Source organism: Lissotriton vulgaris, chromosome 3_1, assembly GCF_964263255.1.
Source record: "Lissotriton vulgaris chromosome 3_1, aLisVul1.2, whole genome shotgun sequence".
NCBI classification, from domain to species: Eukaryota; Metazoa; Chordata; class Amphibia; order Caudata; family Salamandridae; genus Lissotriton; species Lissotriton vulgaris.
Window position 1 is genome coordinate 2,085,698,028 of NC_141689.1, and position 22,141 is coordinate 2,085,720,168.

The 22,141-nt window shown below is 44.8% G+C and overlaps 1 protein-coding gene across 1 annotated transcript in view; it reads left to right on the plus strand.

Moving 5' to 3' along the window:
* Positions 1-22,141, plus strand: part of LOC147728838 (uncharacterized) — a 1,063,528-nt gene that overhangs the window by 99,277 nt on the left and 942,110 nt on the right. The window lies entirely within an intron of this gene.

Below are 22,141 nucleotides of genomic sequence, written 5' to 3' on the forward strand. Positions count from 1 at the left end.
CGACCCTGCCACCGCCAGAGCCAACCTACACGAAGGGATGAAAGAGGTAGCCGAATGGATGAAGAACAGCCGCCTGAAACTGAACTCTGACAAGACGGAAGTCCTCATCTTGGGATCCTCACCCTCCGCCTGGGATGACTCCTGGTGGCCCCCCGCCCTAGGCAGCGCACCCAAACCAACAGACCACGCACGCAACCTGGGCTTCATCCTGGACTCCTCCCTCTCCATGACCAGACAAGCCAACGCCGTCTCCTCGTCGTGCTTCAATATCCTACGCATGCTACGCAAGATCTTCCGGTGGATCCCCACCGAGACCAGGAAGACGGTCACCCAGGGCCTCGTCACGAGCCGACTGGACTACGGCAGCTCCCTCTACGCCGGAACCACCGCCAAACTCCAGAAGAGACTCCAGCGGATCCAGAACTCCTCAGCACGACTCATCCTGGACATCCCCCGCCGCAGCCACATCTCCGGACACCTGAGAGACCTGCACTGGCTCCCGGTCAACAAGCGAATCACCTTCCGTCTCCTCAACCACGCACACAAAGCCCAGCACAACCAAGGCCCAGGATACCTCAACAGCCGCCTCAACATCTACGCCCCCAAACGCCAGCTTCGATCGACCAGCCAAGCCCTCGCCGCCGTCCCCCGCATCTGAAGAGCCACCACAGGGGGAAGGTCCTTCTCCTACCTCGCCGCCAAGACTTGGAACTCCCTCCCGACCCACATCCGCCTGACCCAGGACCACCTCGCCTTCAGGAAGCAGCTCAAGACCTGGCTGTTCGAGCAGTAGCGGACCCCCTCTCCCCTAGCGCCTTGAGACCCTCCGGGTGAGTAGTGCGCTATACAAATGCCTTGATTGATTGATTGATTGATTATGTGACGTCATCAGCAGTGCATTGCGGGCACGCTAGTTATAGTTAGCTGAACTACCTGTAACAGGGTCATTTCAATGGTTTTGTATGAGTGAAAGGTCCAGCTAACTATAACATGTGTGAAACCTATGTTTTTTCAGTGATTTTCTATGATTTTTTTAAATGCTAATTCCTAACTATAACGTGGCATAAACCTATGTTTTTTTCAGTGAACTTCTAAGGTTTTTTAAATGCTAATTCCTAACTATAACGTGGCTGAAACCTATGGTTTTTTCAGTGAATATATATATATATATATATATATACCCAGTATGCAAGGGGAATTAGTTCTCCCTCTTCAAACATGCACGGTGGCTGCGTTGCAGAGAGGTGTAAAAAGGGTGTGGCCTCATTACACCTCTCTGCAATGCAGCCCCCTGGCGCATACTGCAGGTTCTAGGTGGGCTAGTTGGCCCCCAGGGACCCTCAGTATGCAAGGGGAATTAGTTCCTCCTCTGCAAACACGTCCGGGGGCTGCGTTGCAGAGAGGTGTAAAAAGGGACGTGGCTTCATTACACCTCTCTGCAATGCAGTCCCCTGGCGCATACTGGAGATTCCTGGTGGGCTTTCAGGTCTTATATAGTTAGGAATTAGCATTAAAAAAACCTTTGAAGATTTGAGATGTCATCAGTGATATCACAGACCATGTCATGAATGATGTAATATGTGACATCATCAGCAGTGGATTGCGGGTGCGCGAAATATAGTTAGTACAACTAACTATATAGGAGCAAGTTCGATGGTTTTGTACGAGTGAAATGTCCAGCTAACTATAACACCCCGAATTTTAAAGGTTTTTTAAATGCTAATTCCTAACTATATAAGGCCTGAAACCTATGTTTTTTCAGTGAATATATAAATATATATATATATATACATACACACACACACACCACACACACACACACATATACATACATACATACATATATATATATATATATATATTACCTACTGGCGGTCGCCTGTAGGTATATATAGTTAGGACCTAGTTTCCGCAACATTCTATTGGGAATAACTTTGGCGCTGGTTGATGAATCTTCGCAAATTTCCCAAACAAGATGGCCCGCTTCGCTCTGCTCCTTCCCTGAAAGTTTTGGGGGGATTCGTCAAGTGGGGGCTGAGAAAAAAGGGGGGGTCCCAAAACTTGTTTTCCCCATGTTATTTTCTATAGGACGATTAGACACGGCTACAGCCCAAACTGCTGAATAGTGAAATGCTGCTAATTTCTTTTGGTGAAGTTAGCTTTCAAAATGCGTGGTTGAAAATGTCACTTTTAGAAAGTGAGCATTTTCTTTCTTAACCATTCTGTGCCTCTGCCTGTCTGTAGAATCCACGTCTGGGTTAGGATGGCAGTTGGGCTCTTCTGCATTCATTCTAGACAGTCACACAGAAGGAGCGGAGGTGAGCCTTGCATATCCTCATTGGCCATCACCAGGCTGATGGGCCTTCATGAGATAAAGTGTTAGGAGGAGTTGTCACTGACAACTGAATACAGCTCTGCCATTATACACACAAAGCTGTCTCCCTCCCTCTGTAGTGTATCTGGAGCCAGGTCAGGAAAAGGCAGGGTCTTGTGCACTACAAAGACTTTCCTTTGAAGTTTGTATATTTCAAGGACAGAAAGGGGTATAAGTATTGGACCTCTGACACTCTCAAATCAAAATACTTCTGGACTAAAGGACATTCTGTCAGGAAGAAGAGCTGGATGATGTAGGAAGGACTGATTCTCTGCCTGTTGCTTTGCTGTGCTGGCCTGCTGGTTGCTGCTTCTGTCCTGTGAGTTAAACGACTGGACTTTGCAATCTTAATCCTGCTTTCAAGGTCTACAAAGACTTGTGTGTGCTTGCATTCTGTTAAACAGTCTCAGGGCCATCAAAGACTTCTCCTACCAGTGCCTTGGCTCTTCTGCTGAAAGCCCTAACTTGTCAAGTTGTGCCAAATTCAATTCCGGGGCCCTTGGAAGTGCAAACTAGTGAGGAAATCCGTGCATTGACTCTCAGCGCCCTTTTTCTTGACACAGCACTGCAATGCAGCTGAAAAATCAACACATCACCGCTGTGCAGCTGAAAAATCACCGCAGCCTGAGTCACGAACATTGTGTCACCAACATCTGTGGCACCGTTCCGACTGACGCAGCCCCTGCTTGGCAGCGGAACAATCGCCACAATGCCTGCTTTCCCTCTGTGAAATCAACGCAGTGCCTGCTTTGCCCCCTATGCATCGACACAGCGTGTCTAGATTTTTGCAGCATCGTACTTCAGCACTATCTCTTCATCAATGTTGCCCTGCAGTAAGGAACCGAGGCCATGTCTCCAGAGATTGACGCATCATCTTCCCTTCCAGTAAGGAACCGATGCATCACCTCCTCTGACAGTAAGGAACCAACTCATCACCTATCTGGCGTAGCATTAAGGCACCGACGCATCACCTTCACTGGCAGTAAATAACCAACGCACCACCTCCCTTCGGAGTAAGGAACCGACGTATTGCTTTGTTTTTCTGGCACCGCACCTCCCACCGCCTATTTTCGTTTTTGAAGTTTGATGCATCCCAGGTACTTTTTGCTAAAAGTGACGCATCAATAGATTTCTATGGTCTGAATTTGCTTAACCTTTAAAAAGTGATTTACTTGTGTATGTTGGATTTTTGTCGTTTTAGACTTGTTTTTATTCCGATGAATATTGGCTATTTGTGTAAACTCATTTTGTGGTGTTTTCACTGTGTTACTGTTTGTGTATGTACTAATACTTTACATATTGCTACCGAGATAAGCCTGACTGCTTGTGCCCAGCTACCAAGGGGTTGAGCAGGGGTTGTGTTAGGTGTGTAACACCCTTACCTTGACTAGAGTGAGGGTCCCTACTTGGACAGGGTGCATAACACTGCCAATTAGAATACCCCATTTCGAAAAATATAGATAGATAATGTAGATAAATATATGTGGATGTGGATGTAAGTAATATTTAATTCTTTTTTAATTCAAGATCCTTGCAGACAATTAATAGTAGCAAGAACGATTGCAGTGTAAATCTTTTCCCCCTAAAGCCTGTCAGAGGGAGTAACCAACACCAAAATCCTCCCTGCAAGTTAGTCTTTGACATTTCATTTTACAAAATACCTATATGTAGGCTTAAATACAGAGAAATAATATTAGCCCCTTAAATGCCTATTGAATTTAATATGCTTTCAACAATCAATATGACAGGCCGTGAACATTTATCATAAGTTTCCTAATAAACAGATTAGATCGATGGCATCAGAAATATTTTTCCTAGTGAACCAATCAAACCTCTAGCTTTTATCACTGACTTGTCACCGTAACCAACTGGGGACTCATGTGCTGAGCTTAAATTTTCCCATAAGACACCTATCAGGTATACAAATATAAAAAGGGGAATAGATCACTTGTAACTACATTGCCATGGTTATTGGTGCCTTTCATAAAAACCCTCATACACGCACGTAGGTGTTTTTGATTACAGGTACTACTGACCTATTTCTGTTAGAGTGGAAAAATAACAAACCATTCATGATTGCTGCACAAATAGTGCCAGCAAGAACCTTTTACGGGTCCTGAAGAAAGCCCCCTAGACCTGACTTTTTTTTTTTTAATCTGTTTTTATTGTTTTTATTCAGAACATCGCCAAGAATAACATGAAGTTTATAATCATATGTCACAGTTAATTCGCAGAACCATTGATACATACCCCTGTTCAACCCCCCATTAGACTGGCCATCATCAATCAAAACCTTAGGCAGTTCACTCATCACGGTCCCCTTACTCATCCCCAGGCTCCTCATCTGAACTGTCCACTTCAGAATCAGGTATCGTATCACATATGTCTCCCTGGAATGCATTCCATGCCTCCTATATTTTAGTCCATTTCCGAGGGCACTTCCGATTTATGGGCACTGTCCTTTCCGCTAGCATATTAAGGTCCATATCCCTACACGAGGTCGCCAGCGAAGGCAGTTCCACCGCCCCCCATTTTTGCCCTATGTTGCATTTCGCTACTATGAGCCCCAGCGTGACCCATGTTTTCCCAGGACGCGCAAGATCATTCGGGTTCCCACACGTTTAAGAGGCATCTGCGCGGTTCTGGCAGAAGCGACACAGTCCCATTGTCTGTGATATTGTTCGTAGTATCGCCCGCCAATATTCTGCTATTGCTGAGCAATCCCACAACGTGTGAAAAAAGGATCCCTCCTCCCCACACCCCCTGAGGCAATATGGATGCTGTGCCCTACCCATTTTATGCAGTGTGGTTCTGGTATGATATGTGCGGTGTAAGCTCTTTAGTTGCACCAGTCTAAGCCTTGCGGGTATTCCTACTTCCTTGGGTGAGGCCAGGGGCTCCTGCCATTATGTTTCATCCATGTCTCCCACGTCTATCGCCCATCTATTTCTTAGTGAGACTGTAGGGTCTGGCATTTATTAATTAGTTTGCGATATTTGAAGGACGTGGCGCGCTTCGGCATGTGATCTGTAAGCAGTCGATCTTCCAGTGGGGATGCCTCAGGGACTTCAGTATCCTGCGGTAATACCGCCAGTAGTGCGTGACATATATGCGTGTAGCAGAAAGTCTCTGTTGGGCCTAGGTCATATTGTTGCCTGAGCTGGTCAAATAGCAGCACGTTCCCCCTGTCCCATAAATCTCCCACCATGGAAATACCTATATTGTCCCATTGATCAAAGCCTTTGCTATTTAGTGTCCCAGAGAGGGGTGAGTTTGGTAATGACCCCCTTCCACCCCATCCGTGTCTGCGCTGTGTGCCTTAGCATGGCTGTATGTGTTCTGGGGCCCATCAGCTTCATTGCTTGCCCTTTGTTATACAGGACTGTGAGCATATTTCCTGTTCCCAATTGAGCCTTATCTGCCCTGTATGCGGGGTCTGCCTGCGAGGTGTGTATCCATTGATTGACGATTTTGAGGTGCGCCGCCCATTAATACATCTGGATGTTAGGGAGCGCTATTTCTCCATCATACCAGCCTCGGTGCAATTTTGCTTGGGCTATTCATGCTGGCCTGTTTCCACAGAGTAGCGTGGAACCCTGCGCAGCTATTTGTTTGAAGTATGTTGGTGGTACTGGAAACGGCGTGTTTTCGAGGGCGTACAAAAACCGAGGTACGGCCATCATTTTAAACAATGCGGCCCTCCCCAGCAGTGCCAAAGGAAGGGACTCCCAATGTTTCACGTCTCTCTTCAAGCGTTTCAGGGGGAACGACAGGTTCCTGGAGAAAAAATCAGCTGTGTCTGTCATGATGTGAATACCTAAGTATTTAAATGAGTCCTGTGAGACTAAAAGCAGAGCTTAATTTGTGCCGGTGCTTTCCGGTGCTTAGCACCGGCACTTATTTGATAGGGCCGGGTCTACATAACAGGGCAATGTGAATGTCAGTCAGTAATGTATATAAAATTAAATTACCACAGACTCGGCGAGTGGCGCGCATCACTTATATAATGTTATTTGTTCATATTACTGACTTCAGCGCTAGTCTGTATGGTTCGACTCAATTAAATCTTGCAATGATGCAGATGACGCATTTCAAATTTGTTTTAGGCGCGGCAGCGCCGTGGCGGATGGTGTTGATGTCAATGGGTGGACTGCGGGCACAGGACACTGATTGGGCAGGGGACTGGATTTGGTTATGTGGGGGTAGGGCTGTGCTGTGTGGCAGGCAACGTGTGCGTGTATTTTTTTCAGTATGCCACGCCCCGGCACACGAGGACGCACATGCACGTCCTCGCCATCACTCAGCTGTTTACAGGCAGTTGGTTAGCCCACCGTGGATTGAAGACAGCAGCAGACCTGGGCCGCATATTGAATAAAGGCAGGCCGGCCAGTGCCCGGCCACAGACCACCACCACCACCAGTAATCAGTAAGAAGCAACGCTGTTTTTTTTTTAAATGTTGGACTGGAGCGTGGGGAATGGCGTTACACTGTCTGTGACTGCGAATGAAAGTCAAGGGTGTGGTAGGCGTATGCTAGCACCAGCACCAGCTCCCGCTCGGTGATGAAGTCGGGCTCTCTGGGGTTAACTTTAAAGGCCCGTAGGTTTACCATTTGCTTTTAGTTCGGCAGGAGTCATTAGTATGAAATGTACACGTAGTCTTAGGCTGAGCCTAGGCAAATCCAGACCTCGCTGTATTGCTGGTTCGAAAAGGTATGTTTAGAATGTGTGCCTGCTACAGGTAGCATTTTCCGACTTCAGTCCTACTTGGAGCAATGGTAAATACCCACTACCGAAGGGCATGGCTATCATTAATGAGGACGATGAAAGTGCACCAGGGCCCATGAGTTGAAGGACGGACGTCACCCACTAAATTATTTCATTGACCTTTCAGAGCAATTTTCTTTCATCGTGCTCTCTAAGCCAGGACAGTCGCGCTATGATATTCAAATTTCCATTCCGTACGTTTCGATTAGAAATCACATGGTACACTCATAATTACTTTAATAACAAAAACACGGATAAAACAAAAAAATGGATTGATGTGGTTTAATTTCCTTTTAATATGACGTTGAGCACTTCCCTCACCGACTCCTTTTCCCAAACACTTTATTAAACATTGACACTGTTATCATGTATCATAAAGAGAAAGTCTGACTTGAGGAATGGCATACCCCGCCACTACAAGAAAATAAGAGGCACAAACCCATTGATGCGTCGGCGACTAAAGGCAAAACTGTGCATCACTATATAACACATTGATGAGCTCTCGAGTGCACTTCTATTTTTAAAGTGTTCACAGCAATGCTGACACAGAAGTGTGCAGTAATATGCAATGCTCACTGGGGAAAGTAATATCCCTTGCTATACTTACAGGCCTTGTGGACTGCAGTGCTCAAGTAGGCCAGAAAGTGAATACATAATAACATTTCTGCTCCAAATTTTGGGGTAGAAGTGTAATTCAATAAAATGACATCAATTGACCCTTTAAAGTCCATGCATATCAATACCTCTCCTATAGGTGACGTGGGTGTAGGGGTGGAGACCTGCTGACACCCTCAGGCTCTACCTATACTCATGTGGCTCAAGGTAGCCAATGCATATTAGACTAGAGATTAAGTGCTGCCTGCTCCTATATGTATGAAGGACTGCCCAGAGAATGCAAGTGCATGAGCTGGTACTATTTGTGAATTAGGACCTGCCTCCAAAAAAAAACACGTGCCCCAGCAAATGAAGTGGTAGGATTTTCTTTTTATTTAGCCATGGTGCACCTCATCGTAATGCTGTACAGCATGGGTAAAATATATTGGCAAAGGCAAGAGATCCCAAAGGCAAGACCCACGGGCTTTTCCAATGTTGCTTGTTTATTCTCTTTGTTAAATCAAGTCATTGTGTGCATGGACACCTTTCTGCGCACTGGTGTGTGTACATGGATGCCTATATGCCATCTAGTCTGTGTTCAGGATGCCTCCAAACCTCCCGGCTGCATGCATGGATTTTGTTTGTCTGTTTATCTTTGTGCATGGACACCTACGTTTTAGTGGTCTGTGTGTATAAGTGCCTGTTGGTCTGTTGGTTTGGGCACATTGGTATGTGTTATTGTTATGTATCTCTTTTCATTCTGTCCATAAATCATTCCATAAATCATTCTACTTAACTGTCCCGATCAGTCCTTCCATGTATGAGGGTCAATGTGTTTACTGTGACTGTGTTTGTATGTGTGTTGCGTGAGATTGTGTCTGTGCCTGTACTTTTTGTGTCAATTGTTGTATATTAGAAAATGTCATAGTAAATAAACAATTACATAAAACACGTTTATTCTTTTATGTGATCTGTTCGTAAAGGTGTGCATATATGTTCTTCTGTACCCCTGTTTACATGTATATTGTACATAGGCTACACAAAAGCCAGTCCTATCGATTTGGTCAATGCTTTTTCATTTTGAACTTTATGCAACAGATTGCATTTTTTAAGTTGCACCACCGTACTTTCCTTTGATCGAATTTAACTTCTTGTCAGATGTATTCCTGGGAAAGGCAGTGGCTCCGCCTGATCGGATTCTTGGGTGAAAGTTCAGCAAAGCTTTTATCTTTATGAGTTCTGTGAGCAAAACCCTGTACTGAGCACCACAACATGATAAATCAATTACCATCCAAGAAACGTAAAGCCGAGTTGTCTTTCAGACCCCGCTCTCATAGTAAAAATAGTCTGAATTGTATCACTTTTAGTACTGAGATTGTATGTAGTTGTGCTGGTACTATCACTGGCAGCGCTGGCAGGGGTAATGGGTGGTGCAGGCTGTTATGATCTCCCGAAAAGGGCCTGTCACTTGTTTTTATTTACAAATTAAGCACTGGGGTGGAGCAACTAGAATAAATGGGTGGAGCCCCTGGTGGAAGTGGGTGGAGCTGAGAGAAGTGGGTGTGGCCTCCTAAAAAATATTGAGCACCTGCACTTCATATTTTACAAATTAAGCACTGACTAAAAGTGGGCAATTCACAGGGATCCGTGGTGTGGGGCCCTTTAGCACATATAAGACTGACTTGGACCAGTTAATAGTATATCCTGATATTTTCCGGAAGCTGTCACATGCCTCAAGGAGCACTGGTATGGAGTTTTCGGTATCTGTGAGGTACACCAGGACGTCATCGGCATAGAGGGAAAGGCGGTCCTCCCACCCCTCCACCCATCGAATGCCTTTTAATAATGGTGCACTCTAATCCAGGTCGCCAGAGGTTCTAACACTAATGCAAAAAGGAGCGGTGACAGGGGGCATCCCTGGCGCGTCCCTCTCGCCAACGGTATAGCTTCCGATAGGTGTCCATTAGCCGTTACATATGCCAATGGTCTTCCAAATAGGAGGTAGATCCATGCACAAACCTTAGGACCAAATCCCAGATGTGAAAGGACCGCAAAATGGTAGTTCCATGCCACCATATCAAAAGCCATCCTTGCATCCAGGGATATGAGAACTGCCGGTTCCGATAGGGATGGTGCCTTAGCCAGCGCTCCATGCAGGCGTCTAAGGTTTAGCGCGGTGTTTCTGTTTGGCATAAAGCCTAATTGGTCCGGGTGAATTAATTGTGGGAGGTGTGCTATCAGTCTGTTTGCTAGTAGTTTAGCCAGAATTGTAGCCTCTGCATTAAGCAGGGATATTGGGCGATAGGAAGTACACTTGAACGGGGGTTTACCGGGCTTTGGGATAGCCTCTATTGTGGCTAGCCGCTGGTCAAGCGGGAGTTCTCCTTTCTCTAGGCTGTCGGTATAAATTCTTAGTAAGTGTGGACTAATAGTTTCCGCCATCTGCTTGTACAATTCTATTGGGATCCCATTGGGTCCCAGCGACTTGCCCGACTGCAGCAAACGGATTGCTTCTTGCAACTCGTCCTCTGTAAGATCAGCCTCCAGCTCTAGAGAAGTTTCCTGCATCAATTTGGGCATTTCTATATTGGTTAGGGTAGACCTCACTTTTAAACTGAACTTCATTTAGTGCACTAGATCTAGTAACATGATCTAAATGCGCACACCCACTATTTTTAAATTCTTGAACACCCATTTTTCAATACATAGTTGCGTGCAAATGAGGATGTTTAAAGAATTTTAACTCCCTTCACTTCGAGCACTTTAACTTTTTTACTCATTTTGATCTCTGGACACTACTGCGAATCCAGTGGTTTACCTCCAGGTGGAGGTTAGCATACCATAAAACAAAACCTATGATGATGCATTAACCCTACCACCTATGTGTGTGTATGGGGTTTTTATGAAAAGCACCAAGAACCAATAAATCTGGCAACGTAGTTTCAAGTGATCCATTCCACTTTTGATCTTTGTACTACGCCTGGGAGCAGAATGGATCGCTACTTCTCTTCTCTCCCCCCCTTATGATTAAAAACCCATCAGGGTTAGTAATAAAATTACACAGTATACACCAATAACAGTTGGAAGAGCAAAATACTATCACCTCCTAAGAAGACCAAGCAAGGATTCTGACTGCAAATCTTCTATACTCATGGGTTGTTAGAGGGGCGTGTAGCACCAAAAGCCTTGCCTACTATGGTAATCTGTGTGATTCCATGAAACAAAAGACTTATCTGTAGGTTTTAACACAGAGTAAGAGCAAACTACCCATATATGTCCCTTAACTTTTCACAATCAATATGTCAGGCCAGCTCCCTTTTTTAAAGCTTTTGATTATAAATAATAATGCTTATGACCTTTGTCATTGGCTTGTTACCATACCCAACTCAAGCTGACACCAATGAGCATAAGCTTTCTGGAGGGCATGTGGTAATAAAAGTACAAATGTATTCTAAATTACAGTTGGCAAAGCAAATCACTATCTCTTCTGAGAGTGCCTAACAAGGATTATGTTACATTATTTCTTCTATCCCCATGGTCTGGTCAGGTGGATCACCAACACCAAAACCCTTGCCTACTACAGTAATCTGTGAAAATTCCGTTTTACAAAATACCTGCCTACTGGTTTAGCACAGCACAATATTAATCAAGTCTTAAAAGCCTATTGTCTTTAACGCATGCTTTGCGAAATAAGTAGGTCAGGCCTACTGGCTTTGTCATAATGTTTCATAATAAACATATCAAACCTATGAAATCTCCATGACTTTTCCCAATAAACTGATGAAGCCTTCACCACTGACTTTACACCTTACCCAACATGGGCCAATTCAAATGCTCATGAACCGGCAACCATCATGCATATAGTAATAATAGTACAACTAAATAGAACAATACAGATTGCAAAACAATATACAATCCCTCTCTACAGGGCCTAACAAAAATCAACACACTGAAAAGCTTCAGGCTTTGTCAGAGGTGATGGCCATTACAAAAACCTTTGCCACCTTCGGTAATCTGTAAGATTACATGTAGTAAAATGCCTGTCTATAGCCTGTTACAGAATGTGATAACAGCTAACTGGCTTTAAAAAAATATTTTTCACATTTAAGAAACTAGACTAAATGCCTTTGTCATAACTTTTCATAATAAGCGCACCAGATCTATGTCATCAGACCTAGTGCATTTAATCAGAACTACAGCTTGCCACTATAACCAACTCAGGCCTACAGTTTTGAGTGTACGTTTTTCTACACGACAACCATTAGACACACTCATAAAGTTAGAAAGGTACACAAAATTATATTGAGCTAAGCAAAATACAATCTCTCCTAAGAGGGCCTAACAGGAATTCTCACAGAGCAAGTCTTCTGTAGCCAAGGTTTGTTACATGCGGTAACCAACACCAAAACCATTGCCAGCTACAGTAATCTGTGAGATGCCATGAAAACAAATTCCTATCTGTAGGCTTAATACAGAGCAGATTCCACTGCTTTTTCTTTAATAATTGCTACTTAAGTTCAACAAAAACCATTCCAAGCACATTTTATTAATGCTGTAATAGTGACAACATTGGACACAATAACATTAGTGGTCACTCGATATATTATCAGCCATGAGGACCTTGTTGCATTAGCAGTACTATCATGGAAAAGCTTTATTAATTTTAAATGCCTCAATATGAGTAACACAAAAGCTATAGCTGTAAATGAATTTGGCATCAAGGCAGTTATCTGGATTCTATCATCTTGCCACTAGATTTCAATCACAACGGCCCTTTAGAAATTAGCCTCCACATAAGTATAGGAAAAAATACACATCTCCATTCAGCATTCTTAGTTTCTCTTCACCTTCCACTCCAGGTTTTTTTCCAACTTCCCTGATAAATAATAGTCCTTGTAATCCTTCTGTTATCCGACCCTTTTAGATCACATCCTGCTGTTAGTTCTCTGTTCACATGCTCGGTTCCTGTGGCTATTCTGACCCTTTTATATCAGCATTCTGGGTGTTTCTCTCTCTTGGCTTAAATACGTACTCCGTTACTGGCTTTCCTGTTTCCTGTGTTCTGCTTTCTGGTATTTCTGGTATTCTCCTTTCCAAGTCCCAGTTCAGTCTTCCCTTCATTTATGGTTCCCTGGCTCCTTGCACCTGGTTTATTTCTTGCACCTGGCTCTCTCTCTGCACCTGTGCTCATTCCCTGAGCCTCCAGCTATTTCAGCCCTGTGATCCCAGAGTGTAGCGACTAGCAGCTGACTTCTATTTTGTCTCCTTGTGAATTGTCGTGTTCCTGTTGCTGTCATTTGAGACTTACTCTTTGACTCTGTTTCTCTAATTTCATCAACCCATTTTCCTATTTTTGGCTATTTTGTAGTAGTGAAGTTTCTGTCACTTGTTTCCTGAATCTTTGTTCCTGAGTTAGCCATTGTTCCTAGTCTCTTGTCTGCACTCTTCTTGATCTTCTCTGTTATATGCAGAGTCCTTTCCTAGTGTTTGATGTTCCTGTTTGTCTGGAAATTTCCATCTTGCCTTGTTAGACTACATCTTTCCTGGACATGATTTCAGTATTTCTGCTCAGTGTATTGCAGTCCTGTTTCTGACCCTGATTCCAGTTCTGCTTTTCCCTTAGCCCAGTTTCTATTTTGTTGTCCTTCTTCTAATCCCTCTAGTCTTTTCTTGTGTGTTCTATAATCTTGATTATTTATTTATTTTTCCCCAAAACCTTTATTGTCTTTATGCACAGCATTACAATGTAATGGAAAGATAAATCACGTTTTCAGCATCAGTATCATTGAAATATGCAGCACAGTATTACATGTATTTCCGCATTGGAACTGATTTCATTCTCAAACCATACATTACATCAGAAAGTTCAATATTAAAATAACAACAATATTAACATAGCTGTCCAGTCTCTGGCAGGATTGTTAAGATATGCAGACAGTAGCACAACAACACTGGGCCTCAAAAAGAAAACCATATCAGTTTCATCAAAGTGCGAGCAGTGCAAACCCAATTCAGGTATCGTATTATCACCCTCTTTCCTCGCTAGCGTACAAGGACTAAAAGTAAAGCATCCAAAACTACCTGCCAACGGACCTCAATGTCCCTTCTGCACACAAACACGCCTTCTAGGGAGGTTCCTGCGAGGTCTGGGAGCAGATTCCCGCCTCGTGTACCCCATCCTCACCCGCACGCGCCACCTCCTGTGCAAGCAGATAGGCGGTTAGTGGGCTCCAAATATCCTTTGGGCGCGATGTAATAGGCAACAAGTCTGCGTAGGTATGCAAGTGGCCCTACCATGTGGACATAGTTTGAATCCAATCCTTAAATTTAGGAGCACAGCCTCTCCCCCATCTACAAGCCACCTGAAGTTTAGCTATCAATAACGCCATCGCTAGGAACTTTTTGTGCTCTGTTTGTATATCTTGGATCAGTCCCAGGAAGGCCGTAAGAGGACAGGGATCTATCTGTATGTTTAACATGGTCGACAACCCCTGAAACATTTGGACCCAGTAGGTCATCACCTGGGGGCAGTCCCACGCCAGATGAAGGAATCCTGCGCCCTCCCGTCTACATCATGTACATGCATCACTATCACGAAGACGGAATCTGTAAAGTTTGGTTGGGGTATGGTATTGTCGATGTAAAAATTTAAAATGTATTAGGCTTAGCCTGTTGTTACCAGTAACTGCTTCCGTCTGTGCACAACTGAGATCCCACTGGTCGTCGGTCAGCGTCATATTCAAGTCATTATTCCACTCCTGCCTAGCTCTCGTTTGTACAGGACCCGGTAAAGCACTTGTGTGCTGATAAAGCGGAGATATAACATGCTTAGGGCTATCTGTCTGGAGTAGCGCCGTAACACTCTGTCGGAGACGTGTGTACATGAATGTGTCCATTATTGTCGGGTCCCCGGCTTTAAAGAATTGTTCCTTAGTGCGGAAATGCCCTCCCACATAGAGATCCCCCCAAGTACTGTATTTGAGCCGTTCCAGCAACTTGCGGCAGATCCCCTCATAGGTGACCCGCAGCAGTGGATTGCGAAGTAGGGGCATCCTGGGGGAGTATAACATGGGCACCGCTAGCCTGCGGGCCATGCGTTGCCATGCCAATATTGTTCAATCAACAGTGGATGGGTCTCTCTCGCGCTTTTTAACTGTCTTAAAGAGATAGCACGCTGTGGGCGTAGGAGCCATTTAGCCATCTTCCACCGTCAGATGTGGCATAAACGGTGGCGGATAAAACCATTACGTAGTAAAGTGTGCTTGTGCACAATAGTAGTATAGTTCAAAATTAGGGACGTCGTAGCCTCCTTGATGGTATGATAGAGTCAGGGTGGCTAGGTTCAACCGCGTTTGTTTCCCACCCCATATAAGTCTCGAAAGTTGTGAATTCAGGGTTTTAAAAAAAATGCTCCTGGGTGGTAAGGTATATTTATGAAGAGATACAATAATTTAGGCAAAATGACCATTTTAATTAAAAAGATCCTCCCTGCCATAGAGAATGGGAGGCGCCCCCATTTCGTAATAGTATCCGTGAGCTTGTCAATGACTGTGTCATAATTTAATCGCATGAACGCATCTCTGTCCCTAGAGATCCTTATCCCCATATATTTTACCTCGTCTGCTTCCCAAACCAGTCGGTAATCGAGCTGGTGCTGGGGGGTATTATCGATGAGAGGGAAGATGGCAGATTTAGACCAGTTAATTTGCACCCCGGAAATGGCTCCAAATTAAGTTATCTCCCGAAGAATAGGTTTTTAATTTTCTTGGGGTTTATGTATGTACAGTGTCATGTCGTCCCCGTATAGGGAGATGAGAAGTTGCCGAGACAGGTAGATCAGTGCCCTGTGGTTATGATGTTGTTGAAGCTTGGTGGCTAAGGGTTCAATAGCCAGGGCAAATAGGATGGGAGAGAGGGGGCAGCCCTGCCGTGTGCCCCTGGACACAGGGAAAGAGGAGGATTTGGTACCATTCAGGAGAACTGTTGCTACAGGGTTCATGTACAATAAGTGTATCCACTGAAGGAAGGAGGCAGGCATCCCCATGTGGCTCAGGGTGCCCAGCAGGTAATCCCATTCTAGGGAATCAAACACTTTGTTAGCGTCTAGGAATACAGCTACCGACGAGCATTTCGGATCAGTGTCTTGTAGGACTGCAGCCAGAGTCGGGAGATTATGGGACGTGACTCTGTTGGGAATAAAACCAGCCTGGTCAGGAAGTGCCAAGCGCTGCATCAATAAGTCAAGCTGAGTTGCTAGGACCTTAGCAAGTATCTTAGTGTCGCAGTTTAAAAGGGAGAGGGGGCGGTGGGAATCGCAGCAATATGAGGGTTTCCCTGGTTTAAGTAAGGATGTTATCATTGCCTCCTACATCGTCATAGGCAGACTGCTCTCCTCCAGCGCTGTGTAGTATAGCTCTTTTAGTATTGGTGCCAATATAGAAACATATATTTTATAAAATTCAATTAGTATACCGTCCGACCCTGGGGCGCGACCAGACTTCATTTGCATGATTGCGTCCGCTATTTCATCGAGTTCCAGATCTAGACTGAGAAACTTCCGTTGGGTGTCCCCCAGCCAGGCAAGAGCGGTATCTGCAAAATAATTGGGTAGGTCAAGAGGGGTGTCTCTCTGGGTGGAATACAGGGCACTATAATTGTCCCTAAGTGTTCGCAATAGGTCAGGGAGATTCCTATGGACCTCGCCGTGTGTGTCCTGTAATTCCAGCACATAATTGAAAAATGTGGGTGGCTTAACCGCCACAGCAAGGGCTTCCCTGGGCTATCTCCCTCACCATAGACTCTCGCAACATGGTGTTTCCCCCTAAACTTACATTCTCTATCGGCCAGCTCTTCATAATCAGTGAATTTACCACGTATAGTTGCTCCAATAGCATCCTTGTCAGGATCTAGACATCGAGTTCCAGATCTAGACTGAGAAACTTCCGTTGGGTGTCCCCCAGCCAGGCAAGAGCGGTATCTGCAAAATAATTGGGTAGGTCAAGAGGGGTGTCTCTCTGGGTGGAATACAGGGCACTATAATTGTCCCTAAGTGTTCGCAATAGGTCAGGGAGATTCCTATGGACCTCGCTGTGTGTGTCCTGTAATTCCAGCACATAATTGAAAAATGTGGGTGGCTTAACCGCCACAGCAAGGGCTTCCCTGGGCTATCTCCCTCACCATAGACTCTCGCAACATGGTGTTTCCCCCTAAACTTACATTCTCTATTGGCCAGCTCTTCATAATCAGTGAATTTACCACATATAGTTGCTCCAATAGCATCCTTGTCAGGATCTAGACATAGCTCACTTTCCAGTTGTTTTATTTCTTTCTCCAGCGCAGCTAAGTCCGTGCGCAGTGAGCTAAGTATACCCCCACCCTTAAAAATACACCAGCCCCACACTGTGAATTTAAATGCTTCCCAAACAGTAGTAACACTGTGAACAGAGTCTAGGTTTCGGTCGAAGAATTCCTGGATATCTTGTTTTATCTTGGTGCGAAACTCAATGTCCTGGAGGGGCAGCGGTTTAGGACGCCAGCTGTTATATGGGGAGTGAGTGAGGGGGGCTTGTAGTTCAGCTACCACCGGGGAGTGGTCAGAGTGGTTACACGCCAAATGAGTTATGCGCCTCAGCCAATGCGCCATACCAGTGGATATGCAGAGATAGTCTAATCTGGCCCAAGTCGAGTGGTATGCCGAGAAATGTGTGCCCTCCCGGTGTGCAGGGTGCATATGCCTCCAAGAGTCAAGCAAATAGTTCTCATCAACAATGTCACGCAGCGTTCTCTGGGTAGTCATGTAGTGTACTGATGAGTCATGTGATCTATCCATACGGGGACACAGTGCAGTATTAAAATCTCCCCCCCCCAAACCACATAAGTGGAACCTATCTCTTGAATTCTGCTCCACAGGTGAAGCAGTGCCTGCGTGTTGTCAGTATTAAGTCCGTAATATTTAGCAAAGGTGACATAATGAGCATGAAACTTGCCCCATAGCAGGCAGAATCTGCCTTCCACATCAGCCTCTGATCCGCTGGGAACAAAAGCAACACCCATCTTAACCAGGATGGCCACCCCTCGGGAATAGGTAGAGTAAGATGCAAAGCTGCGGTGCGAGGCCCATCTCGAGGCAAACTGGGGAGTAGCGCTAGGACATAAGTGTGTTTCTTGCAATATAGCTACCGAGATGTGATGTCTATCTAGGTAACCCAATATCTGTTGCTTCTTCCTAGGATTGTTTAATCGTATATTCCACGATGTATATTCCACGATGCTACAGTGATGTCGTGTATGCCTCGCACGCTATCAGCCATTGTACTTTGCATGGTACTTTGTGTAAACCCTGAAAGTGATATCTCCAGTGAAATGGACGAGTCGCATTCTGACCAAAACCAAAAACCCTACCCCTTCCCACACCGGCGCCCCCAACCTGCCGGGTACAGCTTCCCTCCCCTTCCAAACCCACAACATTTCGGGATCCTCAGCAGTCCACAAAAACATAGCTCCGGGGGGTATGCCCTCTCAGGAACGCACTAGGGGCCCACGACCTGCCCACATCCCTCCTTACTCTCACCCACCTACCACTGCGCCTGAAGGCGAGCAGCTACAGAGGGTGGAGACAAGTTGCCAAGCCAAACATCATAGTAAATTGTAAGAAATTAACAATACATCACCAACATAGTATGCATCAGTCTGTGTAACGTAGCAATAGGAGTAACTTTCAGTGTCTCTGCCCACATTGCAGTTCAGCTGGGATCCAGCTCTTGCGACTCGGATCTGTGAACTCTCGCCTCTGATTCAGGGGTAGCCGAGCATTTGTGTCGTCTTCTGCCTGGTGCGGGTTGGTGAAAAAATGTTGCGATCCATGATGGGTTATCTTTAGCTTTGCCGGGCACAACATGGCGTAGGGGATCTGCTGTGCCTGTAGTTGCTTCTTGACTACTGCAAATCTTCTTCTAGCATCTTGCACCGATTGTGTGAAATCTGGGAAGAAGGATAATGTTGTATTCTCATATTGCACTTGCTTTTTCTCCCGGGCTAGTCGCTTCACTGTATCCCTGTGTATAAGAACAACAGGAGGGAACCCATAGACCACGTTGGGATGGGTGTGTAGTGTAAACAAGAACAATTCCCAACAGGTATCATGCAAAGGCAATTTTAACAATGTATGCAGTTTGCATTACAAAAATAAGGAACAAGGAGTCACTAGGGTTTTTTTGAAAAAAGGCGGTATTATTCACCAATAGAAACAGGAAGAGGTCTTTCACATGGCAATACAGTTAAACAGCACTGTACAGAACAGATCATGTGACAACCCAGTGGCACTTGGTGCGTGGTGATATATACAATTGGTGATTGTGAAGGTGCAAGTGCTAAAGTGAACAGCGTGATCGGCGCATAAACACAAGTTGTACATCAATAATGGCTCCACAAGATCAAGTTGTAGTCACTTAAAACAAGATTGCATAAATTTAAACAGGAGCACAAAACGCAATATGCGTCATATAGTTATGCTGTAGAGTCGACGGCGTTTCGATCCCCGTTAGTCGGGATCGTCATCAGGACAGGGTTGTCGATGGAGTCAGTGAGTGTCACCCAAGCGGAGGCGCGTGGGTGGCTGAGGTCCATGCGGTCGCTCAAGAGTCGATGGCTGTTTATATAGTAGTCCATCCGCGGCGCCGCGGATGGACTACTAGGTCCCAGGAGGAACCAGACCGAACTACTCGGTCTCCTTTTCTCTGCCAGGCGACCCATGAGGCTTTTTACTGAGAAATAACAGAAAAAGCTTGAGGGAATCCCCCTCTAACAGTTACAGCGCCTTAGCGTGCGCAACACATAGTGAAAATCAGACACACACTTAAGTTAAGTTTATTATACTTTTGCACCTTTTCACATTTCTCTTTGGTCCTGAGGAAAGCCAGCTTAGAATTAAAAGGCACTGGCTGAAACATGTAGACCACACTGGACGCCGGAGGTCATCGTAACACTTCTTTAACGTCCTTTTGCCTTTGTAACCTGCTAACAGAGGCCCAGTTTATTAAATATTGTTAACCCTCGGGTGCTGGGACCTCTTGTATAGCCTTTTAAACTTCACTTATCACACCCCTTCACTGCACACTCAGCAATATACCAGCTCCGCAGTCCCCTGGCGTTGTAGCACACCCGGGGCACATTCGGTGCCACTGTGGTGGGGCCGATGATGAAGCATGCCACCGACTAGGTCGGTGGGTGAGGGCTTTCTAAGGAAAACAGTGCTTTTTCCTTATCTATTTGCTGACGTACCTGAGTCACTTAAAAAACCTCCTCCCTTAAACTAGCTAGTCCACATTGATTTAAATATATAATACTGGGGATACGGGCTAGCTTACCTAGTCCTCTCTCTCTCGTTGATCTGTATAAAATATAACTTATGACAGTTTGTCTATTGTTTCTATATTTTACCTTCCTGATGTTTGCAATTGTATTACTACCTTCATAGCTTTCCCTGCAGACTTCCAGTTCCCCATTCACTGCGTGTTCCAACCTGCTTCAGTCCTCAGCTTCTGTCTTGCTTCCCTCCCAGCATTTAGGTACTCTCTTATTTATATTACACTCCTTCTCAGGAAATTAATTTTCCTTTAGAGAACAAACACCACTCCATTTATCCAGTCATGTTCCAATCTCAGCCAGCTAGACCTCTGACAGTAGTAATATTAGTAATAGGTCCCCTCATTGCAGCATGAGTCAGCATTCAAATATCAATTTAAAATGTATTCTGGAAATTCTGCTATTTTTTGCCAAACATCAGCTAATGAGTTATGAAACTACACAAATATTTCATATTTTGTACACATACATTAATTAAACAATGTGAAAGCTTAGAATTGAATAAGTTGGGTTGCACACAGGGGAGCTACTTACTGATAGCTGGAGGTTTGCCAGTAGCTAACAAGCTACTTGTTGGAGAAGCCTGATATAGAGTGATAACAATCTACACTTAAATCCCCACTGACTTTAGCATATGCTTTTCGCAATAAATATGTCAGGCCTGGTGCATTAATCATAACATTTCATGATAAGCAGATCCGCTTCCAACCATACCCAAATCAAGCCTGTTGTATTGAGTATATTTTTTGCCACAAACCAAAATCTGTAATACAACAGTCTTTTAGTGAAAATATAAAGTCTGTCAAACCAAACCCTGTACTCAGGGGGTCACACATGGTGGAGGAGACTAAACCCTTCGCACACTAGGACTCTGAAAACTCTGTTTTGCTGATTACATAAGGTGAGGTGACAGTTGCCCTGTCCAGCCAGATCGACAACTCCATGTAGTTTAATGCAGCCGTGGGCTTTCAAACACAAAACTGCACTCTAAAGTCTACAGTTAATAGCCACCCTCCTCCCATCTTTGCCACTGCTAGACAAAAATAAACACAGTAACTTATCTAAGTTATCTAATACACTTTAATAGTATTATAGTGCCATATGTGTGCCCTTGAAAGTTCAAGCTCAGACAGTTGGATAAATTAATAACAGCTGTTTGGAGGGCAAGTCCTTTCACTCTGGAATTCCCTTCCCCTCCAGTTACGAACTGAACCCAGCTACCTTAGGTTTCGCAGACAGGTAAAAACTTGGTTAGTCAACATTATGTAACAGCCTTCCTTCTGACTATCCCCTCTCATTTTGGTTTTAGCGCCGGGAAACCTACGGGTAGCTGAACGCTTTATAAACTTAACTATAATAAATATAATAATAATAATTTGTGGAGACAAAGTACTTTTTGTGGAAGCACACGACTTCTGACCAATCAAAATATGTACTCCTAGCTACCAGCATGGGGTCAGACCTAAAGTCCTTTTCTCTGTAGCGCCTCCTAAAACCTTTTTTTAGGATCTTCACATAATGTCTGGCGATAGCTGCACTGTCAAACACGATCTAAAAAGAACTGGGCATTTCTTGAATGTATACAAAATAACTTTCCAAGATGGCTGCCAGCTGTTATAAGCCTTACCAATTTTCGTGTTGCACTTCTACAAGCTACTCCAAAGTCAGTGCTGGCAGCGGTGGATAGATATCAGTGGTCCCCAGCATGCAGCAGAGGAAGTATCAGCAGGAGAGGCAATGAGCAGCAGGAGATGAGAAGAGAAAGGCAGCCACAGGCAGCAGAAAGTGGTGGAGGGGAGAGATGAAGACAGCACGATAGAAGTGCTCATTGTCGCCAGATTAGGAGGAAGGGGGAAGGGAGTCATATGAAGGCAGTGGGGGAGAGTTGATACAGAGGAATACTGGAGAGGCTTATAGTACAAGCGCTTTTTCATGAGTCCCTCCAAACTCAGTGTTATAGAGAGTTTGCCATCTGTAATGATGGTGAGGCAAGCGCTTCAGACATTATGGACGCATTTGGGGAAATGTCTACTGCTATAGGGAAG